Below are 9,024 nucleotides of genomic sequence, written 5' to 3'. Positions count from 1 at the left end.
ATTGCAAAACATTGTGTGAGAGGCAGTTCACTAGAACGTCTTAGCTGCACATACATTGTGCAACTCTGAGCAAGGAGCACGGACCGAGATTTCCTCCTGGGTGATGAGGAGGTGAAAAGGGAGGCAGGACTCCTGAGCCTTCAGCAGTTGCAAGGAAAAGGGAATTTCAGTAGAGGCATCCTTTCCTACTGCGGAATAGGCTGTCTGTGCCAAAATCCCCTCACGTCTGCAACACTGAAAGTAATCTCCTTATGGAGATTAGATTGGCTCTTTCAATGTTTAATTGTAGGCAGCCTGTTAAAACTATTTTCTACCGCTTGGCATTTCAATTTTTTTTTTAAAAGATATCTAATTATCTTTGAGCCTGACACATTTCAGAAAGGCTTCTTTCCTTCAGAATATAAACCCATAACAACCTTTTTAAAAAGACATTAAAAGCTTTTTAAATGCATCCATCTTGTAACTCCACATATTTATATTACACATAGGAAATGGGAAACAAAATAAACGTTTGGACTCCCATTTCTTATGTGTCATCTGTATTGGTAAACAAGCTCATTCATGTTTATTTAAAACACTTATAGGCAACATTTGAGAATTTCTTCTCTTTTGTTTCTGTGTTATACTCATAGATTGTCATAACTGAAAAAGCGGTTTTTCAGTGGGGGGTTTTAAAGAAAAAATCCTGCAAAGGTGTCCTAGAGATTACAGCAGGACAAAAGCAGTGTGTATCGCAGGAAGCAGTGCCTTTGTCAAGAGTACCTTCAGTGCTCTCCCACTTTTTTATCTGTCTCCTGTGCATTGCTCTTTTATTTTATTTATTTATTACATGTTTATACCGCCCAATAGCCGACGCTCTCTGGGCGGTTCACAAAAATTAAACCCATGAAGAACATAAAAACAACCAACAAATTTAAAACACAAATACAAAATACAATATAAAAAGCACAACCAGAATAAAACCGCACAGCAAAATTAATATAGGTTTAAATATGAGATTAAAACAGCAAAGTTTAAATTTAAGTTAAATTAGGTGTTAAAATACTGAGAAAATAAAAAGGACTTCAGCTGGCGACGGAAAGAAAACAATGTGGGTGCCAAGCGAACCTCTCTGGGGAGGTTTTTACCATTATTCCAGATAACAACCCAATCTTGTAACTCAGAAGTTGACTCCTCCTTAGAGCACAGTGGTTTCTGCATGCAGGCACATGTGAAGATTAACGGTGTTCCTAGAAGGAGCTTCCAGTAGCGTTGTCGGGGTTTTTTAACTTGGGGAAGTAGCTAATTTTCAAATTATCTCTAAAACCAGAGATGACCATTGTTCCTACGGTGCCTTTTTCGTTTGAAATCTAGCACCCATGTCACTGTTATCCCCTTCCTGGGCAAGGTGCTTGAGCGGGTGGTTGCAGGACAACTCCAGGCTCTCTTGAATGAAACGGATTATCCAGATCCATTTCAATCGGGTTCCAGGCCTGGTTTTGGAACGGAAACTGCCTTGGTCGCCCTGTGGGATGACCTCTGCTGGGAGAGAGACAGGGGGAGTGCGACCCTGTTGGTTCTCCTGGACCTCTCAGCGGCCTTCGATACCATCGACCATGGTATCCTTCTGGATAGGTTGTCTGAGCTGGGAGTTGGAGGTACTGCGTTGCAGTGGTTCCGCTCCTACTTGGATGGCCGATTCCAGAAGGTGGTGCTGGGGGATTATTGCTCTGTACCGTGGCTCCTAAGCCATGGGGTTCCACAGGGCTCTATCTTATCCCCTATGCTGTTTAACATATACATGAAGCCGCTGGGGGAGGTTATCCGGAGATGTGGACTGAGGTGTCATCAATATGCGGATGATACCCAGCTCTACCTTTCCTTTTCATCAAAGCCAGGTGAGGCAGTGGCTGTTCTGAACCAGTGCCTGGGCACGGTAATGGACTGGATGAGGGATAATAAACTGAGACTCAATCCAGACAAGACGGAGGTACTGTTAGCGGGTGGTTCATCTGTCCGGCGAGGTGATGTTTGCCCTGTCCTGGACAGGGTCGCACTATCCCTAAAGGATCGGGTCCGTAGTTTGGGGGTGCTCTTGGATCCAGAACTGTCACTTGAGGCACAGGTGAACTCAGTGGCAAAGAGCACCTTTTATCAGCTTAGGCTGATATACCAACTGCGCCTTTATCTGGACAGAGATAGCTTAGCTACAGTTATCCATGCTCTGATAACCTCTCGTTTGGATTACTGCAATGCATTATAAGTGGGGCTGCCTTTGAAAACGGTCCAGAAACTTGAACTGGCACAAAACAGGGCAGCACGGTTACTAACAGGGACTGGCCGATGAGACCACATCACGCCAGTCCTTTTCCAGCTTCATTGGCTGCCAGTCCAGGTCTGGGCCCGATTCAAAGTGCTGGTATTAACATTTAAAGCCCTAAACGGCTTGGGGCCAGGTTATCTGAAGGAACGCCTCCTCCCATATGTACCTGCCCGGACCCTAAGGTCATTCTCAGGGGTCCTTCTCCGCGAGCCCCCGCCAAAGGAAGTGAGGCAGGTGGCTACCAGGAGCAGGGCCTTTTCTGCTGTGGCACCCCGGCTGTGGAATGAGCTCCCTAAGGTGGTTTGCTTGTCACCTACATTATATTCTTTTAGATGCCAGGTGAAGACCTTTTTTATACTCCCAGTATTTTAACAGTCTATAAATTAATTTGAACTTGCTATTTTAAATTTGTATTTTTGCATTGCTGCTGTTTTTATCTTGGTTGTGCTTTTATATTGTATTTTATATTATGGTTTTATACTGTTGTTTTATACTTGAAGTGTTTTAATTTTGTAAACCACCCAGAGAGCTTCGGCTATTGGGCGGTATAGAAATGCAATAAATAAATAAATAAATATTTTAGAAGTCCAGGGACATCAGAATCATTTCAATTTTGTTGACAATAATTCTTCTCTCTGTTTATTAATGTTATGAGTAAAATAATAATCCTGGCTATCCTAAGCACAAAGGAAAGAAGGGGCTGCTTCCCTTAGTAAAATCCTGCTTCTGTCCTTCCCAGGCAGTGGAAGCCAATTCCCAAGCTTTTCAAATTCTTCACTTCTTCCTGAAGAACAAGAAATGGACCAACCTGGTGTGAAAGAGGTAGGTGACATTCTGGTGATTCAGGGTCACATGGATGCTGAAATGGATGTCCATGTGGTTTGAGGAACTTCGCTGATGGGATGTTCTCATTTCCAAGCAGCTGGGAGAAGGCCTGCAGAGCCCTGATCTCCCAAGGATCAATGGGGCTGCGGCCAGTGGCAGAAGCGAAATCTTGCAACCAGGCACCTCTTTTTTTCAAGTTTATCTCTAAAATAATAATTCTAAATGTTCCGGTGGGATGGGTCAGTTTTCTCCATTAATTCTTTTCACCGAATATTTGCGGATGATAACCAGCTCTACATCTCCTTTTCATCAAACCCAGGTGAGGCAGTGGCTGTTCTGAATCATGGTGGATGGCGGTGGGCCAATAAATTGAGACTCAATCCAGACAAGACAGATTGAGGTTTCACTCCCCTAAAGGATCGGGTTCGTTGTTTGGGGGTGCTCTTGGATCCAGAACTGTCTCTAAAACAATAATTATAAATGTTCGGGTGGCACGGGGCAGTTTACTCCATTAATTCATTTCTCGGAATGTATATCCATGGACTGATATTTGTGGAATTAATTGTTTGGGGTTTTGCCATAGTGTCCTTCCTTCTGCCTATTTTTGCCCCTGCAGGGAGAGATGGATGTCCGTGGAAGTCGCCTGTGTTTGCGGATCGTCAGCCAGAGTTTGCCCCGACCAGCCCAACAGACCACAGTCTGTCAAGTCCTGCAGGAGGACGGGGGGAACGTAGAGACTTCAGGTAAGGAGCTCTTTTGCTCAAGTCCTGTCAAGGCAGGAAAGAATAACTGAGGCCATTTGTCATTTTAAGAACTGAGAAGAGTGGATAGAAAGAGCAGTTCCAAAGCGTCGATTGTCTTAAATCATGGTCCTCGTTCGATTTCCACGTATATCGATATCTGGGGGGAAACACAAAACCTAAAATGGGTTTTAATCAAGAGGTGGCTCTGATAGAAGCCTGGGAATTGGCATTCGGGGTCCCCCAACCGTGTAGAGCAGATGTGGGGACTGTGCAGTAGGATGAAGGGAAATTCCGTCTGCCACTGGCATCTCTTCCGCTGGCAGAGGGGCACCATTGGGTACAGCTCTCTGTGTATGTCTCACAGGACTCACAATACTGTATTGGTCCTGGCTTCCTTCACCGAGAACATAATGTCACCAGTCTTTATTTGTAATTAATATTTTAAATTAATTTATCTAATATTTGCCTTATTTATTACATTTATATCTTATGCTTCAATTATCTTATAATTTAAGAATAAAGGAGGGGGTTGAAAGGATTACAGAAATAGAAAGAGACCTGGATGCAGCAGAGCCAGAGATGCCTTAGATTAGGACCAGTCAGGCAAACGGAGGCTGTGGTTGTGTTGAAAAGAGCTCGGCAGAAAATGAGCACCATTTCTTTTTCTTTTTCCACAGGCGACAGGAAGGGAAGCAAGGTCAAGATGGAGGATTGTCTGTATGGAGGAACGGAGCCACAGGATATGTCTGGGAAAGCATCACAGATGGGCCAAGAGAATGTGATGGAGACAGCTGAGATACACCAAGAAGGATGCAAGTCCAAAAAGGGACAGGAGACGGAGGGAAGAGACAAGGAATGTCATAAAGTCACGGAAGTTCTTACAGCTGATGTTAGTCCCCCTTCCGAAGGACGCACAAAGGACAACATCCCCATGTTCTCCAAGTATGGTAGACGATATCGCTACAAGTTACAACCTGATATGATAGATACCGGGGAGGATCAGGACGAATGCCCCATGACAGATGAAAATCTCCAGCGAAATCCATGCTTTGATCAGCATCAACGAACAATTAAAGGATGGCGTAAATCAGAATTTTCTGAGAATGAAAAAGAGGCTAATCGGAATAGTCTTCAGATTAACCAATCAGAAGAGAAATCTCAAACCTCTACTAAGTGTGTACAAAGCTTTATTTATACAAAGTCACTAAAGCGTAATCAAGAAATTCAAAGTGGGGGGAGGCCATATGAATGTTCTCATTGTAGCAAATGTTTCCACCTGAGAGAAGAATTGATAAATCATGAGCAGCTTCATACTGGAGAGAGGGGGCATGAAGATCCCCAGTTTGAGGAAATCTTCACTAGACACGAAAAAAATCATACTAGATTGAAATCATCTGAATGTTCTCAGTGTGGGAAGTGTTTATTCGGGGGACTCGCGTTGAAGAGACATCAGAGAACTCATACTGGAGAGAAACCGTACAAATGTTCTGAGTGTGGGAAAAACTTCTCTCAGGCATGCAGTTTGAAGGTCCATCATAGAATTCATACTGGAGAGAAACCATACAAATGTTCTCAGTGTGGGAAGTGCTTCAACGAGAAAACCAAGTTGAATAGACATCAGAGAACTCATACTGGAGAGAAACCATACAAATGTTTTCAGTGTGGGAAGTGTTTCTTCGAGAAAAACCACTTGAGCAAACATCGCATAATTCATTTATAATGCCTTGAGTGTGGAGAATGCTTCTGGAGGACTCACAGTCTGAGAACCCATTAGAGAATTCATTCTTGAGAAACACCATACCAATGTTCTCAGTGTGGGCAATGCTTGAGTTGAGGAATTGACTGGTTATTAGTGTAACCGAAGAAGAGGGCATACTTACAAATGAATTAACTATGTGAATGTTAATAAGCAGCCTCGGCTTTAACAAAATATACATAGGAATGTAATTGGGTAAAAGAAGCTTCTAAAGGGTGGATGAATTCATTGAATATTGGATTTTTGAAAGAGAGAAAAAATAGTAATGAATTGTTTATGTATTCCATCCTAATGCAGGAAGGATTTACAAATCCAAATAATTTTTTGAATGAAATCTGTCTCATAAAGAGAGTGTGAAAGGGCATGAACTTGTCTGTGTGATTCCAGCTGGAGGAAACTTGAGGGGGTTAAAATGCTGCCAGAGGCCTTCAGCCTTGAAATTTCTGGTCTCAATGCTGCCTCCTATGAGGAATGTTGTCATTATCACCATGACAAAAGCTCCTCCTTTTGATGGGAGACAAATGATGAGGTCTGCTAGGTAATCCACGAAGCTTTTACTAACTAGTAAACATCTCTTCTACCTGAAGAGAGGCTTATCTCTTGGAAACTTCCCCCTAGGCAAAACTATGCAAACTAAGTGAGACAATTGTCTGACCAAAGAAAACAGGAAGCCCCTTCCCAAACTCCCATAACTGGTGCGGAGGCAGGTTCTGGTGCAATCCTAGTCAGACTGACTTTCTCACGCCTTCCTTCCGCTCTGTGCATTTTATTTTATTTTATATTTATTTATTTATTTATTTATTTATTTATTTATTACATTTCTATACCGCCCAATGGACGAAGCTCTCTGGGCGGTTCACTAAGCTTCCGGCGGACCCTAGCATCAGCTAGCTTGTCGGGGCGCCCTCCTCCAGAAGAAAGCTCACTTCCCCCTGAGTGTGTAGGATTTGGCCTTGAGGAGATAAGCTCTGGAGAGGGCTGACTGCCAGCTAATGAATCACCCATAAGAGCTTCCTCCCCCAGTGGCACAGGCTGGCTGGTGTCTGGTGCTGCCTCCTCTAGGTCTGAATCTGATTCTGATTGATTACCTGAAACACCTTCTCCCAAAACTGCGGCAGTAGGGTTAGACACGACAATGATGCAGTTTTTTACTCCTATTGTGACCCCTTGGTTCCGTCCCACCAGCTGCCATTGTCCAACATAATGTAAACCCACCAATTCACAACCACTAGATAACAGTACACAAGGATGTCTCCTATGCCTGAGGGATTTTGGTTTTGTGATCGAACACTTTGAACCAAGAGTATTGATCCCCCTGCTAGCTATTTTTCTGCCGAGTAGAGAATCTGAAAGAATAGAAGAAAATATCCCATGGTGGATCAGTAACAATTTTCTGATATTCTGCAGGAGTTCTAATGGGAAACTTCCACTGTAAATGGATCTACAGTAGAGGACTATCTTGGAAACTGACCACAGTGGAATGGAGTGGAAGTTGGCACTAACTGAGGCTGATGGGCGGAGGGCATCGTGCAGTGCTGCCATCTACTTTGCTCTCCATCAACCTCTCTTGCAAAGACTTTAAGGATGCTAAGGGACCAATGCTATGCCCCTCCCCAGACAGCATCGGGGGGGGGGGCATAGGATAGTCTATTTTCTGGCTCTTTGGTCAGAGACAAGGCTCTGACCTCAGAGCCAGGAAACTGCTCCCCTATCCATTGTAGCCAGTGTGGAGAGAACTGCACTGGCTATTAGGGGCATGCAAAGTCCAAGCTCTGAATGCAAAACACAGACCTCAGCGGCCATTTTAGGACAAATCTGCCATTTTCTCTCAAAGCCCTAGGCCCCCATACAGCCTACACCTCCTAGCATGCAGTGGGGGTGAGGGCTGTACTTACCGTGGCCAAAGAGCAGAGGCTAGATGTCCCCTCGCCACCACCGCCATCCCCATGAAATTCCTGGCAGCTTCTTGCATTATCTGGCCTCTTGTGCTCTTGTGGGGATGGCAGCAATAGCACCGAGAGGAGACCAGTGGTGGAAGTGAGGCATAGGGGATAGTTCTATTTCCTGGCTCTGAGGTCATAGACAAGGCTCTGACCTTGGAGCCAGGAATCTCTGCTCCCCTATCTGTTGTAGCCTTTGTGGAGGGAACTGCACTGGCTATGTCTACATGCTCGTGGAGGAGACCAGGGCAGCTTCTGTACGGTGTCTCCTCTTTCCCTCCCCCGCTAAAGCGGTGCTGCAGACGAAGCAGACAAATCCTTTCTCTGAAACAGAAATGCAGAGCGGCAGGAGCATGGAGGGATATGCTGACTTATCCACAAAGGATTGAGCCCTTAAACGATGCATTCCAAGTACTTCACATCTAAGTAAACTGACATTTTGCAGGTATCAAAGATAAAAATCCACTTTGGTTGTAAGGCAACTCTGTTTTATTGAGCGTAATACAGCTGTATGGAGAAAGTCCTACAGACAACTTCTTAACTGGCAGTGTGAAAAGCAGGTATATTTAGACACGGTAGTATCCGAACTAATTAGCAGTTAGCAAAGTTCTAAAGCAAAACAAAGACAGATGAAAGAAAACTTCTTCATTATACCTTAACAACATGGTCCATGACTTTTCCAGCAATGTCAGATTGGACAGCATGGTCAGTCCTCCTTATATATCAAGAAGTCCTGACAGTCAGAAATTGCAATCAAGCATTTCCTGGTTGATATTACCGTTTTAGCATTAAACTAGGGTGACCATATTTTGGAAACCAAAAAGGAAAACAACATGGCCGCCCCCCAAGGGGGCGTGTCCAGCACTAAGGGGGCGTACCCACCTGAACATAGCCTTGGTCACATGTCTGATTTTACAGCACACATTTAAGACAAATCTGTTCTACATAACATCTTAATGTTAAAATCACTGAAATAAAGAACAAGTGAGAGATTCAATGTCATTTTGATTTGTGGATGCCTTGCCTCTGCTGAGCTCCAGGTACCCGACTGCACACCAAATCTGCAACAGGAAAGGTGCCCTGCTTGCCCAAGACCTCTTACCTAATGACTGGAGATCTCCTTAATGCCAAGGGCTGAAACTGCTCAATGTGCAACAACCCAAAGAGGAGGTTTGACAACCTGAGTTTGAAGGATATGGCTCCAGCAGTTTTAAAACACAATCGTTTTAAAACTTTGAACTTTTAAAAAGATCCTAAAAAAACAATGGATGAACAGATCTCATTCAAACTTGGCATGTCTAAATCTCTCCTTAAGAGCTATCATGGGGCCAACTTTCTGCCCTTTGTCTTTAAAAATGTCATTTAAAAAAAATATTTTTAAAACCTCAAACTTTTTAAAAAATCCTAAAACTCAATGGATGGACAGATCTGTTTCAAACTTGGCATAGCTAAAGTCCT

The sequence above is a fragment of the Elgaria multicarinata genome, chromosome 3, assembly GCF_023053635.1.
Source record: "Elgaria multicarinata webbii isolate HBS135686 ecotype San Diego chromosome 3, rElgMul1.1.pri, whole genome shotgun sequence".
NCBI lineage: Eukaryota > Metazoa > Chordata > Lepidosauria > Squamata > Anguidae > Elgaria > Elgaria multicarinata.
This window is presented reverse-complemented; position numbering follows the sequence as displayed.